The sequence below is a fragment of the Sciurus vulgaris genome (genome assembly GCF_902686455.1).
Source record: "Sciurus vulgaris genome assembly, chromosome: 17".
Taxonomy (NCBI): Eukaryota; Metazoa; Chordata; class Mammalia; order Rodentia; family Sciuridae; genus Sciurus; species Sciurus vulgaris.
Window position 1 is genome coordinate 55,331,286 of NC_136478.1, and position 19,319 is coordinate 55,350,604.

Here is a 19,319-nt window from a genome sequence, read left to right on the forward strand (position 1 = left end):
CATTACTTCCTTACAATCATGGTTGACATTTTTGTAAGCTATATTGCTCAGAATATTGGCAACCTCCAAATTGTCTATTTGTCTTCTAATAACTTTAGTCAATCTGTTAAGAAAATTAATAAGAGGTTCCCCTGAGGCTTGCTGAATTATATATAGTAATGGACTCCTCCATGCTTTACAAACTAAAGTTCTAATCTGGGCAATGGCAGCTGTGGGTAACTGAGCTTATTGTAATGTCCCTCTTTGACCCACAAAAACAAGTCATCATAATCAATATTAACAATCCCCTGAACAGTATCCTCAACTTGAAGATGGCTTAATTAGAGTATTCTTGTAAAAACACTGTATTTTGGGCAGGAGAAGTAACCATTTCACCAATGCCTCTCTATCATATTCAGCATGAAATTACTATTAATTCCACTCTCCAACATTGTGGTTCTTAATTATCCAAACACAGCAAAAGGAAATTGTTCATATTCTGGCTGATTGTCATTATTTAATCTATTGGGTGGACAGCCAAGACCTGAGTTTGTCCCTCTGCAGCTAAGTGAGACATTCAGATAAACAAGTCTGGACTTGGAGAGAAAAAGGAGGAGGGGAAGGAGGAATAGATGAATGAGAAATCTTCAGTTGTAGGGAATACCAGACAAGTTTGTGGCTCTGTCAAAGTTATTTTTGAGATAGCATATTGACACAAGCATATAACACAGGCATAATTCCTCATGAAACTTTTTACCTATGTCTTCTCAATCTTTGGATCTTAATGACTCATTCTCCAGATACCATGGACAGCAAGAATCTATTTCAGACAGGGAAGCAGTAGTTCAGCATTATTTACAGAACGTTTAGCCTTTCAAAACAATTAGGAAAGTTCAATGTGATGATGATGTTGAGCATCAGATTGGGAATTTTCCATAGCTTATCAGTGAGATCAGTACCAGGGGATGAGCAATGCATCAAAGCCTGTTCCAGGCAGTAAACTATCTCCTTCTCCCATCAACACATCCACAAGAGTCCCTGATCAGGGTGCCAGCTGTAAAGGTGAATTGGGGTGGAGTTGTAAAGGTTAAGGGGAGATTAAATAAAGAGGCAAGCACACAGGATGGTGTACAGCAAGAAGTGTCTCCCATGGGAAAGCCAGTTCAGTTTTATTATCTATTCCAGGGTCATACCATGTTAACTAGGTTACATAGTGTGGTTAGCTTTGCACATGTGCAGAACACATAAATTGCTTGCTCCTTAGAGTCCACTAGTACCAAAGGTTTTTATAATAAGACAATGTCACTAGATCTCAAGGACAGAGGAATTGCAGAGTGTTTCTCAGTCATTCAAACAGAAGGCATTATTGTACTAAGGAGTTTCCTCACTTGAAGTACTTTCACTCCTTTGTACATTGACTGCACTGAAAAATCTATGCTCTAGAGAATATAATGCTAAGAGGAATAAGCGAATCCCCAAAAACAAAGGCTGAATGTTTTCTCTGATAAGCAGATGCTTATAAATGGTGGCGGATGGGTAGGGAAGAATGTAGGAACTTTGGAGTATGCAGAGGGAAGTGAGAGGTGGGGTGGGGCAGTGGGTATGGGAAGGACAGTAGAACAATACAGATATTATTACTCTACATACATGTGACTGATGTGACTCTGCATCATGTACAACCAAAGGAATGAGAAGTTGTGCTCCATTTGTGTACAAAGTGTCAAAATGCATTCTATTATCATGTATAATCAATTAGAACAAATAAAAAAAATTTAAAAGATAATCATTGCCCCTGAGACCTCCCATTTTCCTCTCTGGAGATCAACGCTGAGAATTCTTAAAGGGGTGTGAGCTTTAGTAAGTAGGAATGTATCAATATTCCTTCATTAAAGATAAAAAACTACCACCCTGATTTAAGAACACAATAATAGTAGAAAATAGATTGGAGGTGTATGGACTGTTATTTGTTTCCTAATTTCTCTATAAACTTAAAGCTGTTTTTAAAAATTAATTGAATTTTTAAAGGTTTCCATAACGTTCAAGTTTTAAGTGATGTTAATTACATTATTTGAAGGAGAGGATCCAATTCCACAGAAAATGAAAGACTGAAAACTGTCCCCATGAAACTGCTAAAAATAAATTGAGTGGTGAGAGTACAACAGAGGTCCAGTGTAGATTCCTAGTGTTGTCACTGGGTCACAATCATGCAGTCCCTTCCCAGATTGTAGCTGGAGCTCCTGGAAGCTGTTTCATCCATTGTTGAAAAGGCCAAAAAACATGAAAAGGAATGAAGTCTGGAATTACATGCTTCATTACAACCATACTCCACCCCAAAATGCCACCAAAGAAAGAGCAACCGCTCCCTGAAAACTACTTGTGGTGTAAACAAGGTCATGATGGACTAGGGCAGAAACAGGTCATGAAGATCTGTCTAAGCATAGTCCCTTGGGATGAGTTTTTACATACCACCAAGCTTTAGTGTCTTATCCATTAGGGTTAGGAAGCCAGTGTGTGACTCCCAGGAAGTCACACTTCATTCATTTACTCAGTGCAGTTCACAAAATGCCCAGACATTACCAGCTTCCACTTCCAGGAATTTCTTAGTTGAGAGAGAGAGAGAGAGAGAGAGAGAGAGAGAGAGAGAGAGAGAGAGAGAGAGAGAGAGAGAGGAGAGAATCTGTAGAGGGGTCACACAAGTCTAGAACTGAAAGAAATTTTTATGTACTTGGGTACCCTCTGTACCTCTGAAATGATAATACTTTAAAGATGAATCTTTTTTGACTGAGGTCTATATGATTTTTATGAATTTTTGTATCCCAATATAGAGCATTAAAATGAACACTAAATTCTGTAGGTAGCTATGCTGCAAAATAGTTTAAAAGTAATGATGGTACAGTATTCAATTCTTCTTGAAATTCCAGTCCTAGACCATGTTTGTGACCACTGGATTTGAAGTTCTTGCCATCCAGCAGAGCTGACCATGTAGGTTTGACACCTTGCTTTAGGATCTGGGTGTATCATAAACCTATCAGGCTGGAGTTGTTCACTTTGGCTGAGGAGCAGACATCAGGTGGATCCAACACCTCAATGCTATTCCAAAGCAGGCGTTTCCTGCTGTCCAGGAGAGATAGATGGCAGTCTCCAACTTCTTGTTTACCTTCTGATAAATGGAGCCACCAAACTTGGTTCTGTTATTCACATTAGTGTGAAGCTGGAACTCATGTCTTATAGCCAACTGGGAAGTTGCGCTGGGTCACTTGGGACACTGCAGTCTCAGAATTCATTTGTTAGTCAGCCAGGTTCAACACCAGAGTGCCTCTGTGGAGGGCCTAGGCATATCAGAGGCCACCCTGCAGCCCAGGTGAACATGCTCCTGCTCACTCATATCCTGTCTCGATTTCAGCATGTTTCCCCAGTGTTAGGTGAGAGGGATGAATTGAAGGTCAGTGTCAGTCCAGGAGCAAGATGATCTTCCACTGTGGCCTCACTACTTATGATGTTGTCACTGTCCTGCTTCTCTGTAATGTCAGGTGGTGTTTGTTCACCTGTACTTGCTTTCCAGGCCACCTGTCTCTTTGGGGATCTGTGTTGACTGATCCTAAGATTGTAATTCCAATCCATTCTCAGATTTTGTTTTGAAAAACAAAACTGTATCAAACCAAATCCATAGCTGTTGGAGAAGACGTCCCTGGAACATTTGCCAAGAAGATTGTATGTGGAGACACAACCATCTTCTACTCAGAGGTGATGGCAACAGGAGCTGTGGGAGTGTCATTGATACCACAGGGGCTGAGGCACAAGACTGAATATTGTTTACTTTAATATTGAATTTCCATGTATCTGGTAGATGCTTCCTGTTTTTCCCAATGAAGAGTGAATTCTAATATGTTACCTGACCCCATTAAATCTGGGGTTGCCCTGAAGATTGTGTTGGAAATGATCTGAGTTTCATGTCAATGGTGTGGTTTTCCACCATCAAGGCTAATTTCCAAAATAGATCATAAGCTTTGTGGCTACTGCACAAGCTTCTAGGAAAACTTGCCTATGAGTCAGATACAGTGGCACACACCTGAAATCCCAGCACCTTGGGAGGCTAACGCAGGATAATGGAGAGTTTGAGGTGAGGTTCAGTAATGTAGTGAGATGCTATCTCAAAATAAGGAATAAAAAGGGGCTTTGGGTGCAGCTCAGTGGTAAAGTATCCCTGGGTTCAATCCCCAGTATAAAAACAAACAATTAAAAAAAATTGCTCATGGAGCTCATCTGTTGGTCTGCAAAGAGGAACAAGGAGCCCTGTCAAAAGGCCCATGTGGGAGAACTAGGGCCCCAGCCAAAGGCCTGGCCTAGGCTCCCAAATAGCACTCAGCACCACTTCCCAGGAACACACCTGAGCCATTCTGGATGAAAATTCTCCAGGCTATGTCTGTTCACCTATTACCATTACATGAAAGAGACATGAGCCTCCCCAATCTGAGACCTGCTCCAATTTGTGTGTAAGGAAAAGGAATAAGTGGTTTTTAAGACATAAATAAATAGGAAATGTGGTTTGTAATGATGTTTGGCAGTCAAGACTTTTCAGCAATTTGATCTATTTACATGCTAATAGTAATTTTGCTTTACAGGAATGTTTGCCAAGTCCCTGCAGTTTTTCCAGCATGGGTTGTGGTCAGGTAAGTCCAGGCAACATGGACTCTTAGTAGAGACTGAACGTATGGTCAGCTTTGAGTTCCTGTAACCAAACTACCCAACAAAACCAACTAAGAGCAGGAAACTGTTTTGGGGGTAGGGGCCTTCTTGATTTCAGAGATCTAGTCTAGATATGTCCAAGTCCATTGTTCTGGGCCCAAGGTGAAGGACTACATCATGAAGGAAGTGCATGGTGCAGGAATGCTTCTCCCTTGATGGCAGCCAGAAAGCAGAGAGAGAGAGAGAGAGAGAGAGAGAGAGAGAGAGAGAGAGAGAGAGAGAGAGAGAGAGAGAGAGAGGAGAGAGAGAAGAGAGGAGAGGGGCCACACTGAAGCGAACCCTTCCCAAGTGATGCGCCTCCTCCAAGCATGTCCCATCTGCCTATAGTCTGTCCATTTAAATTAGGATGGACTAATGAGGTTACAGCTATCAGAATCTAATAATTTCACCTCTGAATATTTCTGCATTAACACAGGAGCTTTGGAGGTACACCTTTATTCAAACCATAACATTTTGCCCTGATCTGCAAATGTTCATGTCCATCTCACAATGCAAAATGCATTTTGTTCATCTCCAAAAGTCACTTACTCTTAACAGTTCCATCATTGCCCAGAAGTCCCAGTTCAAAATCTCCTCTAAACTCAATGAAAACTCTTGGCTGTGAGACTCTGTAAATATTAAAAGAAAGTTATACAATATACAGTGGCACAGGGTAAACATTCTTATTCCCAAAGAGAGGAATAGGGGCATAGAAAGAAGGATGAAACCAATTTAGGACCAAAAAGCAAGTGAGAAAACAAGTCCCATCCTCTGCCCTAATTCCACAAAGAAAAAATAGAACATAATCTCTTTAGTAAACTACACCTTCCTTGATCCTAGTTTGACAAGTCCTTTCCTGGTCAAACTGCAAGTATTACATATCCTTTAGCCTTGCTTTCTTCTCCTGATCGTCACAGTATACCTGGCTAAAAACTGCCAGCAATATCCATGCTACTGACTGTATGTTGTGCAGCCATAAAATTTCCTCCACCAGAATAACTAGTTCACCACTATTATATTCAGCCACACTGAAAATCTCAGGACATGGTCATGTTATAGATAGCCTCTTTGCCAGAATGTAACATGAATGGCCTCTAGTCCAATTCCCACAGGAGTCCTCATTTCCCTCTGAAACCTCATGGGCAAAGATTGCATTCCTGTTGGCATTCTGTCCTTCTGAGTTTCCACCAGAATCACTATTAAGTTCTGCTTCCAACATTCTAAAGCTTTGCCGGCCTGATTTATCCCCTGCAAACTATTTCCAAAATCTCTGGAACCACATGGTCAGGCTAGTTAGTGAAATAGCCCCATTCCTGGTACCAACTTCTGTTTTAGTAAGCTTTGTGTTGCTATAACTAAAATATCCAAAAAGAACAACTTATAGGAAGAAAAGTTTCTTTGGAGTTCATGATTTCAGAGATCTTAGCCAATTCATGGTTGACTCCATTGGCCCAGGCCCAAGATGTGGGGGTGCAAAATGGTGAGAGGGGCTTATGAAGGAGCACTGCTCCATTCATAGCAGCCAGGAAGCAGAGGGAAATGGGAAAAGGGCAAGAGAAAAGATGAATCCTCCCAGGACATACCTAATAACTCATCTTTTCCATCCACAACCCACCTGCCTACAGTTACCACCACAGCCATTTATTCAAACTAGGATGGACTTATTAGGTTACAGTTCTTACACTCCAGTGATTTCACCTCCAAGCATCCCTGCATTAACATGATACCTGGCAGAGTGTGGAAGGTATACATAATAGGCAAACCATACCACTAGTTTATGTGGCTTACATGTGGTAGCCAGGACATTGCCTTCCTGGGTTTCCACAACATGCCCATCACATTCTGAAATGATCATGATGCCTTGGCTCTTACATCTGGCCCAACAATTTGTCAGCTGTCCATTTAAGAACTGCAAGAATTATAAGAAAGAGTATACAGGCTAGCCCTAATATTATCAGATTTGTAGGATTCAGCATGTTTTTTAGCTTTGACCATATTTGTTGTATTGTAGTTGTATCAAATTGATTAACCCTGATTTTTCTCATGTTTGTGATTTCCTGTTCAATGAGGCATGTTACATTGAGAAATTTTTGTGACCATTCAGCCTTCAGTTGTTGCTCAGGTAAATCTCTGTCATGTGTAAGTTTATGAACAGTAACATCTGTTATACAAACAGATGAAGGCTGAATGATAATGGCACACCAAAAAATTTTTGTTACTATTAAATAATCTATTTGCTGTTGTTGTATGTCTGTTTGGACTTGTAAATTGTGGATGCCATCAAAGGTAAGTGTGGCTAATGATGTAAGGCCATAGAACAAATCAGAGGAGGAGTGTATAGTTTGGTGAAGGGCAACAGCGGTGGATCCAGACTGGATTAAGGCAGCAGTGGAGGCAGGTGTAGCAGTGGTGGAGAAAATCAAGGCAGCAGTTATGGGGACAGAGATTCTGAAGTCTCGTCATCTGCGGGATCCAGTTAATGGTCATGATGAGTGATTCTGTTAATGCGATAGGGAGCATTAGATCCATGTCAGTAACCATCCTATACAGAAATGAAAGGTTATGAACCATGATATGAAGTGGGATATTAATATCCAGATGGTTAGAAAGAACACAGCTTAATTGTGTGCAGTTAATCATGCTACCTGTGAGGGTAGTCAAATTGAAGTTTGAAACTTGAATAATATGAAACTGTGTGGTGGGCGAAACCCGGGGCCCAGGGTTAAATCATGTGCATCTAAAGATGGTGACTGACAGAGAGCAAACAGCCTCCTGATTATGCCTGGAGAAGGGCAGAACGCGTTTACAATTGGCTGTATGATAATCAGTTCAACTGCCTAGCGCATGGACAGATACTTTACATGTATGCTTGAGCGAGTGATTGCTTGACCTTTAACAGGATTGGATGGACATATCTGGTTACAATTGCTTATGCATGAGACTGCTTATATATTGAGGGTGTGTTATCTAAATAAACGGGAAGCTGCTTCATGAACCTCAGAAGTGTATGTGTCTTTCATCCCGCTGGTCGGGCCGTAAGAGCGAGAAGCCGTGGTTTTCTGTAAGAGAAGTGGCTGTGGAGCCGCTTGGAGCAGCTGGGCAAAGAAGCGGCGGTTTTCCGTAAGTGGTGGTCCGGATTGGGATCAAACGAGGATCGAACTGGGAATTGGTGAGTGCTCAGATATATAAAAGACAGTTTTGCTAGCATAATTAATGAGAAGGTTTCCCTATTTGAGGAGATGGTTACCTTAAGGTTTTAATGGAAGGGTCCCCTAGAGAGGGATTATTAATGGAAGATTCTCCTAGAGAGAGAATATATTGAAAGGCTGTCCCAAGAGACAGCAAAGGACGTCCCATAACAAATATGTGTAAATTGCTGTTTGTGTTACCTTTTCTTGTTTGGTTTCTGTTTGTTGTTGTTATAGCGATGTGTACATTAGTTCGTTTTTGTCTGACTTCCAAAAAATCAAAATCTCAAAAACAGTTAAGAGAAGGGGAAAAGATATCAGAAAATGTAGAAAAAGAACAATCAAATCAAGCTTCTGAAAGAAAAAGTAGATGTTCAGACTCTGAGGAACAGGACCAATCTGAGACAGAGCCGGAAAAGAAGTTACCTCAGTGGCATCTAACCCCTACCACGCCACGCCCTCTGGCATATAATCCAGATCATCACTCTTTTTCAAGTTGTAAAGGCTCATGTACTTGCTGCACAGGGGAGGCCCCCAGACAGTGGGCTGATGTAGAATCTCGATCAGTGTTCCCAATACTCCCAGTATTTGAAGATATTTGAAAATTTGATCTTCAAATATCAAATATTTGATATTTGATATCAGAGATATCATCAAATATTAGATATAAAATTAGTGAAACAATTAAAAGAGGCAGTTACGTCCTATGAAGTACAAGCTGCATTTATCATTTCTTTATTAGAGAATGTTGCAAGTCAAAATCTTACTCTGACTAATTGGAGTAATTTAGCAAAGGCATGTTTATCTGGGGAACAATATCTCATGTGGAAGGTGGCTAACCAGGAGTTATGTTCTGATACTGCCCGCTGCAATGCAGTTGCGGGCAATCCTCAGTGGAATCTAAACATGCTGACAGGCCAAGGACCATATGAAGGGCAAGGTAACCAGATTAATTTCCACCCTGGTGTGTATCAACAAATTAGTGCTGCTGCCACTAAAGCTTGGAGAACGCTTTCAGGTGCTGGCGATCTTCAAGGACAGTTATCTAAAGTTATTCAAGGTCATAATGAACCCTATGCTGATTTTGTAGACAGATTGATTCAAACAGTAGGACGTATATTTGGAGATGTGGACCAGGTGATGCCCTTAGTCAAACAGCTTGCTTATGAACAGGCAAATAGACAGTATAAAGAGGCACTAAGACCTTGGAAAAGCAAAGACCTTGGAGCCTACTTAAAGGCCTGTAGGGATATTAATGAGACTTTTATTCAAGGTCAGGTGATGGCTGCAGCATTTGCACAGGGTCTTAGAGATAATACCAGTTTCCACCCAGGCCAACAGTGTTATCAATGTAAACAATTTGGACACATGAAAAAGGACTGCACCCAAGGTTCTGTGCCAAAACTATGTCCACGATGTAAAAAGGGGAAACACTGGGCAAGTGACTATAAATCAACTAGAGACAAAGATGGTAACCCTTTACCTCCAAAAAATGGGAATTAGGGCCCCTGGCCTTGGGGCCCACAAATATATGGGGCTGTCCAGTCTGTGCCTTGGACCCATTACCCCTTGACTCCCCTATTAGACAAACAAGAGGAAGTGCAGGATTGGACCTCTGTGTCTCTGCCAGAGCTGTATTAACTCCAGAGATGGGAGTACAGCCAATACCAACTTCGGCTGTCAGTCCATTACCTAAAGGAACAGTGGAACTAGTTCTGGGGAAGAGTTCTTCTGCTTTAAAAGGATTAAATATTGTCCCTGGGGTTATAGACCATGATTTTATGGGAGAAATAAAAATCCTTGCTTCTTCACCAAGAGGTATAGCAATAATAGCTCAGGGTGATTGCATAGCACCATTGTTGGTCTTACCCAGTTGCTATTATCAATATCCATCAAAAAATATTATTAGGGGAAATAAAGGGTTAGGTTCTACTGGCCAAAATATGGTCATGTTAACATGGGGTTTAAAAGATAGGCCTATGACAAAGTTAGTGATAGAAGGCAAAAGTTTTGAGGGCTTATTAGATACTGGGGCTGACAAAAGTATTATCAAAATTACAGAATGGCCCAAAGCCTGGCCACTTCAACAGGCAGATCAGACTTTAAGAGGATTGGGTATACCTTCCAACCCTAACAAGAGTGCAGCCACATTAAAATGGAAGGATAAAGAAGGTCATAGTGGTGTTGTCCAACCTTATGTCCTTGAACATCTCCCGCTAAACTTATGGGGGAGAGATATCATGGAACAGATGGATTTATATCTCACATCATAGATTCCATATGATAATCCAAAAGCTAATCAAATGATGTTAGCCCAAGAACACATATGGGGAAAAGGTCTTGGGAAAAATAGTCAAGGACCTACTTCACCCATTTTAGTTACTCCAAAACAAGATAGAAAGGGATTGGATTTTCATTAGGGGCCACTGAAACAATTAAAATAACATGGAAACCTGTCTGGGTCCCTCAGTGGCCCCTCTCAAAAGACAAATTAGAAGCGGCCCAGCAATTGGTTAACGAACAACTGGAGGCCGGACATGTGAAACCATCCACCTCTCCTTTCAACACACCAATATTTATAATAAAAAAGAAATCAGGAAAATGGAGGCTCTTACATGACCTAAGAGCAGTGAATTTTATAATGGAGCCCATGGGACGTATTCAATTAGGATTACCTACTTTACCGACTATCCCAGTTAATTGGCCCTCCATTGTAATTGACATAAAAGATTGTTTCTTTTCCATTCCGTTACATCCTTCAGACACCAAAAAATTCGCATTTACTGTGCTCTCACTTAATAATAGCCCTCCTAATAAAAGATATGAATGGATAGTCCTCCCATAAGTCATGGCCAATAGCCCTACCATGTGTCAAATATATGTAGGCAAGGCTACTGAACCTATATGCTTAGCAAACCCTCAACTTTTAATCTATCATTATATGGATGATATTTTGCTAGCTCATAAGGAAAAACCTGTCTTAGAGCAATGTTATAATTCCTTACTAAAGTCACTTGAAAGATGGGGCTTACATATTGCCATTAATGAAATACAAATCACAGACACCAAAAACTTCCTGGGATCTATCATAAATCAAACTATGGTTAAACCCGCAAAAATTACCGTTCAGGTGGATGAGCTTAGAACTTTAAATTTTTTTCAAAAACTTTTGGGTGATATTAATTGGATTAGACCTTACCTTCATTTACCCACCTCAAGATTGGGACCCCTGTTTGATATTCTTAAAGGTGATTCTGACCCTCTTTCTAAGTGAGTGCTTACCCCTAAGGCTTGAACAGCTCTCAAGCTTGTTGAAACAGCTATTGAAAAGGCTCATCTTGATTGTATTGACCTAACTAAGCCTTTATCATTCATTGTCTTGGCCACAAATAAGTTATCCACAGGAGTGTTTTGGCAAAAGGGTCCTATTCTATGGGTACACATGAATTATGCCCCTAACAAGGTCTTAGCCTTGTTTACTGAATCTGTGGCAGAATTAATCCTTAAGGCATTAAAAGTATCCCTTTCCACCTTTGGATCACATGCCTCAACTATCACTGCTCTATATACTACTGATCAGATACAATATCTTATTAATAATTCAAATTCATGGGCTGTAGTCTTTACTAGTACTTCTGCTGTGTTTGACAATCATTTGCCATCTGATCCTCTTCTCCAGTTTTGGAGACAACATCCTATAATTTTTCCTAAAGTCACCCAAAAAGAACCTATTACAGGATGTTGGAGACTGCTGTCCTTTAGGGCCCGCAGTGGTAGCTGACCTCACCCTAAGATGGCACTGAGAAGCCCAACCACAAAGAAAAACAACTTTAAGGAAGTGCTTTCTAATTGGCTGACTGATCTCCTCCGCATCCGTGCTTAGCTTGTGATCAGTACTTGTCCTCATTACCCACTATTAAGTCTCCATGAGCCAAATGCCTGACCTGTTAGGTGATTGTCTGTTACATCCCATAAAACTGCGTACTTTGCACGGTGGAGGCAGGCAGCAGCTGTGTGACGAGAGAAGAAGAAGAGAGAAGCAGCAGCTGCACGAGAGAAAAGAAGGAGAGAGAGAGCTGCGCGACGAGAGGAAGAAGAAGATGGTGGCGGTGGAGGAGGAAGAAGAACCAGGCACTCAGCTCAGAAGCTCTCCCATAAAAATAAAGACCTTAAAACTTCATCTGAGAGCCGAGTCTTCATTGTACTTGCTGGACGAGACAAGTGGTGCTGAAACCTGGGACCCCTTGCACCACCACAAAAGAGGTAAGTAATATGCAGGTAAAGCAGCTGTTAAAAGTAAACAAGTCAAGTAAAATAAGTTAAGACAAGTTAAAGCAGTATACAGGAAGCTGGGTAAACTAACCCCCAGGTACAGGAGCTGGGTAAAGTAACCCCCGGCAGACTGGCCAGGTATTAAAATAATAAGATTTTGTGTGTTTGTTGTTTGTCGAGAGTTCACGTCTTTGGTCGCATTGTATTGTTGCAGAGCACTATTGTTTTTAGTTGCTTTAGTGTGGCTTAGCATTGTAGTGTGGTTAGCATTTAAAGCTTTAGAATATGGGCGGCGAAACATCACGGGTCAGAATGGAGGGTCCGCTTAGAGACTTATTAAAAGCAAGTGGAACACCTCTAAAAACAAAGACTGTGAGGCTTTTCCTCAGAACAGTAGAAGAAGCTGCGCCATGGTTTTTAGATGAGGGACTCTTAAATATACCACAGTGGGATGGATCACTTAGGAGAGGATTTAAGAAAGAGGAAGAAAGTAGAACCATTACCGGTTGGCACAAGTGCAATTTGGACGTTGATTTGCGGGTGCTTAACTAACCCGAGGCCAACATTTAAAGATACGCTAGAAAAAGGAGAAGACATTTTAGAGGAGAAAAAAGAGAAACAGGAAAAAAGAACACAAGGAATGCAAAGGCTAAACTTTAAGAGAGGAGGACCTCCAGGATCATGTTTCTATTGTAAACAACAAGGACACTTTAGAAAACAATGTCCCCAGTTAAAACATCAAGACAGACCCCAGAGAAGGCCTAAACCTGGAATCTGTCCAAGATGTAGAAAGGGATATCATTGGGCCAGTGAATGTAGATCTATGATAAATGTAGATGGTAACCCTATCCTTCCTCGTGGAAGTTAAAAAAACGAGGGACGGGGCTCACAACCCCAGGGCCTGGCACAAATGTATGGGGTGATTCAAAAAGTGGCCAGGACACATTATCCAGTGACAGACCAAGGAGAGAAACACCAGGAAGTGCAGGACTGGACCTCTGTTCTACCACCAAAGCAATACTAACACCAGAAATGGGAGTACAAGTCATACCTGTTGAATTTAAGGGTCCCCTACCTGAGAACACCATGGGACTATTATTAGGCAGAAGCTCCTGTGCACTTAAAGGATTAATGATAGTTCTAGGAATCGTAGATCAAGATTATACAGGAGAAATTAAAGTGCTTGCTTCATCACCTCAGGGCATTATATCCATTTCTCTGGGAGACCGAATAGCTCAGCTTTGTATACTACCTAGTCTTCATGGCTCATTCCCGTCACAACAACATTTTAGGGGAGATAAGGGTATGGGATCTACAGGTATTGATTTGGCCTGCCTTACTATGGAACTAAAAAACAGACCTATGTTAGAATTAATTGTAAAAGGAAAAATTATAAATGGATTGTTAGACACAGGAGCAGACAAAATTATCATAGCAGAAAAAGACTGGCCAAAGGATTGGCCTGCACGAAAGGCAAATCAAACATTGAGAGGATTTGGTATTGCCACAGAACCAAAAAAGAGCTCCATGTGGCTACAATGGAAAAGCCCAGAAGGTCAAGAAGGACTTTTCCAACCATATGTCTTAGAACAAATCCCAGTGACACTATGGGGTAGAGATATTTTAATTCAAATGTGGATGAAAATAACCACAGAAGGAATATACAGTGAACAAGCACAAAACATAATGATAAAACAAGGGCACAGTGGGGAAAGGGCTTAGGAATCAATGAACAAGGCATAACGGAACCAATATCAATTAAACAAAAAGGTGATAGACAGTGATTGGGTTTTTCCTCGGGGCCACTGATGAAATAATTAAAATAAAATGGAATATAGAAAAACCAATCTGGGTCCCTCAGTGGCCACTAAATACAGAAAAACTTAAAGCAGCCCAGGAATTAGTACAAGAACAATTAGAGGCAGGGCATATAAGGCCCTCCACATCACCTTGGAATACCCCCATATTTCTTATAAAAAAGAAATCAGGTAAATGGTGATTATTACATGACCTAAGAGCCATCAATGCCATAATGCAATCCATGGGGCCAATTCAGTTGGGCCTACCAGTCTTATCAGCATTACCAAAGGACTGGAAATCAATAATATTAGATATAAAAAATTGTTTTTTCTCTATTCCTCTCCACCCTGATGACATAGAAAAGTTTGCTTTTATGGTCCCCTTCATTAATCATGGACAGCCTGATGCCAGATATGAATGGAAAGTCCTACCCCAAGGGATGGCCAATAGTCCAACCCAATGTCAAATTTACATAAATAGTGCTTTAATACCAATCAGAAATAAGTATCCAGATATAATTATATACCATTATATGGATGATGTATTAATTTGCCACCCAGAACAAACAATACTAGATAAGGTATTTACTGATCTAATCAGTCATTTAAAGACCAGAGGACTTATAGCACCTGAAAAGATACAAAGACAACAAGTTCAAGACTTTTTAGGCACTAAAATAAACAGCACAATCATTACACCCCTAAAAACTTCTCTTAGACTCGACCATCTTAATACCTTAAATGATTTTCAAAAGTTATTAGGTGATATTAATTGGATAAGGCCCTACCTTAGATTAACTACTCAAGATTTAGGACCATTATTTAATATCTTAAAGGGAGATGCTCATCCTTCTTCACCCAGAAAACTTATAGAGGAAGCTAGAAAAACCCTAGATGTAGTACAAAAAAGACTAGATGAAGCACAGATTGATCTTATAGATCTGTCGGCATCTCTATCACTCATAGTACTTCCAAACAATTTAGTCCCTACAGGAGTCCTCTGGCAACAGGACCTTTAATGTGGATACATTTACCCTACTTTCCAGGAAAAACAATAGTTTCTTATCCTGAAGCAATGGCACAAATAATATTCAAGGCATTAAAATCAGCCATCATAGTATTTGGAAAATCTCCAGATAAGATAATAACCCCATATAATTCAGAACAAATTTCTTACTTAAGTAATAATAACAATGATTGGGCAATTCTTATGTTCACAACTGCTGCCCAATTTGACAATCATTATCCAAAACATCCATATATACAATTTTATCTAAGAAATCCGGTGATTCAAATAAAAATTACAAAAAGGGAACCTATAAGACAAGCAGTGGTAGTGTTTACTGATGGTTCCAATAATGGTACTGGAGCATATTTTCATAAAGACAAGGTACAAACATTTCTTTTTCCAAAGGCTTCTGCACAGCAAATAGAATTATTAACAATAGAACAAACATTAAAAGATTTTCATAAAGTTCCTGTAAATATTCTGTCGGATAGCCATTATGCTGTTAATGCAGTTCAATAACTGGAAAACGCCTGTTTAATCAACAAAAATTCCACCATATCCAACATACTCTTAGCATTACAAAAACTCATTTGGAGTAGAACAGAGCCATTCTACATAGGACATTTAAGAGTTCACACAGACTTGCCAGGTCCGTTAACACAGGGCAATAATATAGCTGATCTAGCCACAAGGGATCCTCACGTTTTTTCTATAATAGAAGAAGCACAAAACTTCCATAGTAAATTTTATGTAAATTCTAAAACCTTACAAATAAAATTCAATATAACCAAAGAACAAGCCCGAACCATTGTAAAAAACTGTAATAATTGTGTAACATACATAAATTCACCTAATAATAGCATTAATCCAAAAGGCCTACTGCCCAACCATCTATGGCAAATGGATGTAACACATATTCCAGAGTTTGGAAATCTCAAATTTGTTCATGTAACTATTGATACCTACTCAGGGGTTATATTTGCTTCATTACATAGTGGAGAAAAAATAAAAGACGTAATATCACATTGCTTACAGGCCTTTGCAACTTGGGGAAAGCCTAAACAATGTAAGACAGACAATGGGCCTGCATATATTTCTGCATCATTTAAAAATTTCTTAAGTACCTTTGATATTTCCCATTCCACTGGAATTCCATACAATCCTATGGGACAAGGAATCATTGAAAGAGCCAATCAAACAGTAAAGGCTGTTTTAAATAAACAAAAAGGGGGAATAGGAGACACATACAGGTCTCCTAGAGATAAACTAAACATAGCATTATTTACTTTAAATTTTCTAAATTTGGACAAAGATGGAAAAACAGCCACAGATAGACACGAAAATCCTACAGCGGCTCCAAAGGTCCTTGTTCAATGGAAGGATGTACTCAATGGACAATGGAGAGGCCTGGATCCAGTGTTATTCTGGAGTCAAGGCTCCATATGTGTTTTCCCGCAGGGTGAAAAAACACCAGTATGGATCCCAGAGAGATTAACAAGACCCGCATCTAAGACATCGTCATCCTTTACCATTAACTAATACCTCTTCTATTCTTCCACCTATTTTTAGTACCAATGCTTCGACAGGATTGCCTGCAATTCCCTTTGATTCACAGACCGTTCTTTTAATGCTATGTCTTTTTCTTTACCAGGATGATGTTCAGTTAGGAATGAAACATGTCAATCCTTATAACTGGCTTCTCCTTTCTAACACAAAAGGATATACTAATATACAGTCATTTTTCAGCCTTCTGGGAGCGGAACATAAATTGTGCCAGTGGAACTCCTCTAATTGGGACAATTCTTCTTTCCTATCTGCTACTCAGTCTCTTACCTGTAATGGAAGCATAACCTTTTCTCCCACTCCAGTTTGTGTGTGATCCCCTTTCATGTTTCTATTAACTAACCATGGTACTACTGTCCTAAATTGTTCTGATGCTAACGTAACTTGTTTCCTTTCACAATGTTGGAATGCCTCCCAGTTTTCTGTTGCAGTGATTATGCGTGTTCCTACTTTCTTGCCTCTACCAGTCTCCATAACTGATGAAGAGCTGCCTATGACTTTGTTTAGAAACAAAAGAGACTTCGGCATTACAACAGCAGTGGTTACAGCAGTGGCTGTGTCTGCTGCTGCAGCTGCGGCAGCAGTGACAGCATTAGCTACTACAATACCAGTAGCACAAGCTGTCAATAATATAGCTGAAAGAGCCGCCTCAGCTTTACAAACACAAAAGGTTATCGATGCCCTCTTAAAGGCTGGCATACTGATCTTATACTCCTGAGGACCTTACCACTCAATTAGGATTAGAGACTGAAACATGGGCAGACAGCATGGCTCTTGGAACACTTATGGTACTGGGATTTGGACTAATGATCCAATGCCTTATGCATGTAAGACACCAACAACAGGGAGAATGTCAGACCATCAAAATGGCACTTATGGTGCTTGAAACTGGCACATCTCCCCAGGTGTGGCTAAAAATGCTGGATCGGTAGCCAATGACGGGTAAGCAAACAGAGACATATATCAACCTAAGACAGGTCCTCATCCCAAGATGGGTGAGATACCAATGATGGGTAAGAATATGTTCTGCTGTTATGCAACCTAAGACAGGCATGATCCTGGGGATCCAGAGTCACAGATAGGCTCATGGGGGCCCATACCAACCTAAGACAGGGTTCTGATGCCTGGAGGTCAGAATTCCGATGACGGGTAAGGATGGTGCTCGCCACATGAGCTATCATGATGACCTGATCCTAAGCCCATTAATAAAACAGAAAGGGGGAGATGTTGGAGACTGCTGCCCTGTAGGGCCTGCAGTGGTAGCTGGCCTCACCCTAAGATGGCGCCGAGAAGCCCAACTGCAAAGAAAAACAAATTTAAGGAAGTGCTTTCTAATTGGCTGACTGATCTCCTCCGCGTCCGTGCTTAGCTCGTGATCAGTACATGTCCTCATTACCCACCATTAAGTCTCCACGAGCCAAACGCCTGACCTGTTACATCCCATAAAAGCTGCATACTTTGCATGGCAGAGGCAGGCAGCAGCTGCGTGATGAGAGAAGAAGAAGAGAGAAGCAGCAGCTGCACGAGAGAAAAGAAGGAAAGAGAGAGCTGCATGACAAGAGGAAGAAGAAGAAGAAGACGGTGGTGATGGAGGAGGAAGAAGAACCAGGCACTTGGCTCAGAAGCTCTCCCATAAAAATAAAGACCTTAAAACTTCATCTGAGAGCTGAGTCTTCATTGTACTCACTGGACGAGACACAGGAGCTACCCTTATATTTAATTATGGATCAAAGTAGGGTACGGGTGCTATTACTATAGATAATGTTACAGAAACATTGCTGTTTAATACTCTATCTGCACAACAAATGGAATTATTAGTAGTTATAGAAGTATTCAAAACCCACCATGAGCCTTTTAACCTATTCTCTGATAGCAAATACGTTGTTAATTCAAAATTTAGAAATAACTGGTATGATTTCCCTCACCTCCACTATTACTAAATATTTGGAAAGTTTACAAAAATTTATTTCGGACAGAAAAAATCCTGTTTTTATTGGGCATGTTCGGGCTCATACTGGCCTTCCAGGTCCTTTAAGTTTACACAATGATTTAACAGACATGACCACCAGAGACCCACACGTCTTTAATATGCTTGAAAATGCAAAAACTTTTCATTCCAAATTTCATGTAAATGCTTCCACTCTACACACACGCTATAAAATTATTAAGGCAACAGCTCGAGACATAGTCAAGTCTTTTGCTAAATGTGTTACATTTATTCCTAACCCCTCGTTAGGAGTAAATCTGAATGGGCTTCAGCCCAATCATATTTGGCAAATGGATGTAACTCATTATTCGGAATTTGGAAAACTACAATTCATTCATGTGTCTATTGATACCTTTTCAGGATTTATTATGGCCTCTGTTCTTACTGGAGAAAAAACCAAAGATATAATAATCACTGTTTACACTCTTTCTCCATCCTAGGAGTTCCAAAACAAATTAAAACAGATAATGGTCCTGGATATATGTCCCAGACCTTTAAACAATTTTGTTTCACCTTTGGTATTCAAGATGTCACAGGAATTTCCTATAACCCTACTGGACAAAGCATTGTTGTGCATGCCCATTTAACGCTTAAAAACATGCTTTATAAACAAAGGGGGAATAGGGGCATCATACAGATCCCCAAAAGACAAATTGTCTGTTGTCCTGTTCATTTTAAATTTTTAAAATCTTGATTCTGAGGGCTGATCAGCTTCTGACCATCATTCAGAGCCTAATAAAAAGCATCTACCTCAAGTGCTCTGGAAGGACATTCTATCAGGACAATGGAAAGGCCCA

The 19,319-nt window shown here is 40.4% G+C and overlaps 3 protein-coding genes and 1 pseudogene across 5 annotated transcripts in view; 2 read left to right on the forward strand and 2 right to left on the reverse strand.

The window, feature by feature from the left end:
- LOC306647876 (insulin growth factor-like family member 4) overlaps nt 1-19,319 on the reverse strand; it is a 467,977-nt gene that overhangs the window by 407,175 nt on the left and 41,483 nt on the right. The window lies entirely within an intron of this gene.
- LOC306647874 (insulin growth factor-like family member 4) overlaps nt 1-19,319 on the forward strand; it is a 454,704-nt gene that overhangs the window by 59,816 nt on the left and 375,569 nt on the right. The window lies entirely within an intron of this gene.
- LOC306647881 (insulin growth factor-like family member 3) overlaps nt 1-19,319 on the forward strand; it is a 272,092-nt gene that overhangs the window by 19,614 nt on the left and 233,159 nt on the right. The window lies entirely within an intron of this gene.
- On the reverse strand, nt 2,838-3,600 carry LOC306647698 (non-selective voltage-gated ion channel VDAC1-like; annotated as a pseudogene). The gene has a single exon. The product of its transcript is annotated as a non-selective voltage-gated ion channel VDAC1-like (transcript).